General features: G+C 42.4%; 1 long non-coding RNA gene across 1 annotated transcript in view; it reads left to right on the forward strand.

The window, feature by feature from the left end:
• Positions 1-3,390, forward strand: part of LOC109297252 — a 19,286-nt gene that overhangs the window by 2,169 nt on the left and 13,727 nt on the right. Inside the window, exon 2 of the long non-coding RNA XR_002097263.1 lies at positions 485-568. This is a non-coding gene — a long non-coding RNA (uncharacterized LOC109297252). The remainder of the gene's footprint in view (positions 1-484; positions 569-3,390) is intronic.

Here is a 3,390-nt window from a genome sequence, read left to right on the forward strand (position 1 = left end):
CCCCCCCCCCCAAGCTACTTTGCAGGCGCTGCCCGACCTCAGTGTTAAGTTCAAGGACTCTTGAAGGCGGCTGAGCATCTTTTAAGACTCCACCTTCTTATTTTCTGCCATTTCAGATAATTTCGGTGGACGCTCATTTTGGAAAATAATAAAAGTGAACTATAGAGGCAAACAGTGGGAAAATTACGCGTGTCATTTCTTTATTGTTTGGGGGAGGGGGTCCTCGTTTTTTAAATATAGCTGGGAAATAACACCTCCAAAAAATCTCAATGGGGTCAGTTCATTTATCTGTTCCCTTTCATCTAGCAACCAGCACTGTCTCGAATATGGGGTCCTAATGAGAAAACTCAGAAAATCGTTTAATTCTTTCAGCCTTTTGGATTGGCGTGATGACTTGGTGGCTTTTCTGTTTTGTAGGAACAAATGCTTTTTTACACCTGCACAACTACCTTGTATTTATTCTTTATTTCCTTCTCATTTATAGAGAAATCCTTAAGATGTCAGGCAGCCCTTTGGGATGTTGACATTCCGAGTGATTATTGCGCCCAGTGAATGCCCCGATTAGCAGGTATGCCTCCAAGACACCAAACTTTTCGGGGGGAGGGGAAGCCAATTACAATATAACGGAGTTTCTGCTACCGTTTGAGTCCGGAGGAATTTGTTTTGGACTTCAGTTGGACCAGGATCTGACCCTATATGTGCAGGTTTTAAAAAGGCAAAGACGTAAAAGAAGAAGTGTTTAGAAGTGCTGGTTTATTGCTTAGTGTACATTGTTTTGCAATGGCATCACGCCCAAACCTTTTAATTTTTTTCCTCCTCAGGTACCCCACAAATGTATGTCCTGATTTTAGATATTTTACAGTTAAGGGACTCAGTCCTTCCTCGGGCAAAACAATTAAAGATCTTAGGAAGTTTTGCAGGAGTGAGGCTCGCAGGACTGTGTTGTGGTTTCAATTGCATTAATTATTGCAGATGAAAGGAATCTGTATTATATTTCTTATCGGTTTTTGTTGACACCATTTAATCTTATCGAGAACAGGTCAATGTGGTATCACTTAAAAAAAGAAAAGAAAAAGAAAAAAAGAAACCTGAAGTTTGCCCTAGATCTCAGCAGGGAGTTCTGTTCAAAAATCGATGATGTGACCAGTAGTTGTTAGGCAATACGACTTTTGTTCTGGTGTCATCATTGACTACCCATTGAGACTGTTGTCCACAAGTTGTAACACGGATTGCAACTGGAAACCTGCTATTAGCAGAGAAGCCTTTCCGTAGACAAAGTAATCATAGATAAGAGGAAATAATTTAAAAACCACCATTAAAAAAACAAGGCAGAATGTTAAAGCCGGTTGGAGGGTCTCCATCCAAATAGCTTCCGAGCAAACTCATAGTAAGCCATATGGGAAATGTTGATAAGATTAATTATATTTACTGCAATTATGAATAATATTATTACTGAGCAGAAAAAAATAATCAAGCAAAGTATTTTAAAAGAACGTTAAACGTGGCATTTTGTTTTCTAAAAACCGTTTGTAAATACTATAATTGGAGAATGCAGGTCAATTTTACATTGTCCACTTGTAATCATTAATTGGCTTTAGGAGCCTATTTTAAATCACCTGCCATTAGCCAGTCTGACCAGAATCAAAGCAAATGGGCCCAATCCTGCTTCCAGTAAATCAATTCCCACTGCTTTCCATTTTATTATTATTCCCTAATTAATAGCCCATGTTTTTACCTCTTAGAGGTCATTTCTAATATAGTTGCATCTGATTTGCCCGGGAACAGTTTAGTGTAGTGTAGAAGTAGTCTGTTGTCATTACCGCATATATAGCTGCTGCTTTTGAGAAGGATAAACTTGAATGTGAACTCCCCCAGGGAGAAGTATACATCATGCACTTGATGGTCCAGAGTATAAAGTCAGATAATGTAAGCACTGGGCATTTTTTTTATGGACGCTGTAAAGAAAAACTCCATGGCCAATTTCCTAAATTGGAATGATAAACTGTTGAAATTAAGCGTTTTTCAGATCATGGTGTATTATAAAACAATATGCAGATAATTGTTTTCCAGAAGTTTTTCATGCATTATCATTTCTGTGTGTGCTTATGTGCGCTTGCTGGTATGTTGTCGTGAGCTAAACACTACAACTTACTTTAAACATAGCTCAGATTTTTTTAGTAGAAAGACAGTAAGTTAAATTATGAGGGAAACGCCTAGATGATGTAAGAGATATAACGCAATGAATTTTAATCTGATATAATTTAAATATTAAAAAACGACGTAGTGATAGGTAGCTCCCTCTACTCGTGCTATTCTGCACTTCTCACCAAACCAAAACAATGATATATTGTTTGGGTTAACACACTTATCTGGAGGGTAAATACTATAGTTTTATAATCATTAATTTGGTCTTCCACCCTCACCAAGAAAATATTTTTATTTCATTGCAACCACTCCCCCTTTAATATACAGCTGATCCGTTTTTGCTTCTATATCCCTAGTACCAGAGCTGGGTAATTTGACTTGGCTATTATGAAATAGTGTATGTCAGGTAAATACATCCGAAACCCATGGCGCCAAATTGGTTGTAATTAATCCTTGCCATTCCCCGCTCTGCACATGCACATACCACTGCTGCACATCCTTATGGGAACCACGACCATCCTGATATACGGCGCAGTGATTTGCCACAACGTATTAGGCCATCATTTTCGGTGCCAGAGAAGAAAAGGAAGCGTAGCGTGATGTGCACATATATAAGGGATGAAACCGCTGCAAAAGTAGGCACTTGTCTGCCAAACGGGTGTTTTCTTTTGGCCCAGTCTATAGCGAACAGGAACGTCAGTAGACGCTGGTGTCAGTGCATCTGCGGTAGAAATCCAGCAGTGCCACCCGGAAATCAGAAGTGCAATGAGTTGGTCTACAGGGCTGAAACTTTCCACTGCTCTCCCCCCTTAACAAAGAGGGAGAGGGAGAGAGATGGGGGGAGGGAGCTGCATGTCCTAGAGCCTTCTGTATAATTAATCGCAAGGGCCTGCTCTTACTGTACGCAGCCGGGGACTGGCGGGGCCGGTGCGTTGCGAAGCAGTCGGCTCTTCCACCCGCCGGCTTGTCTCCCGGAGCCCACCTTCCCCGAGCGACAGGGAAGTCTCGGATCCCTTTGGAAAGGTTGCCCAGATGTTGTCTGCCTCGCCCTGCTGTTGAAATCCCCCCCAGCCCTGCCTGTCCCTCTCCACGGGCTTGCACCTTCTCCTGGTCCTGCTTGAACGCTAGATCGCAAGAGAGAGCGGCCGGGGGGACTGACGGCTGCCCCCGCGCCCCTTTCCCTTCGCCCCCCGCCCAGGCCACGCACCTCCTTTGCTTGGAGACATGAATGGGAGGCGGGGGGGA

This window comes from Gavialis gangeticus, unplaced genomic scaffold (genome assembly GCF_001723915.1).
Source record: "Gavialis gangeticus isolate Ggan-Ray unplaced genomic scaffold, GavGan_comp1, whole genome shotgun sequence".
In the NCBI taxonomy this organism is placed as follows: Eukaryota; Metazoa; Chordata; order Crocodylia; family Gavialidae; genus Gavialis; species Gavialis gangeticus.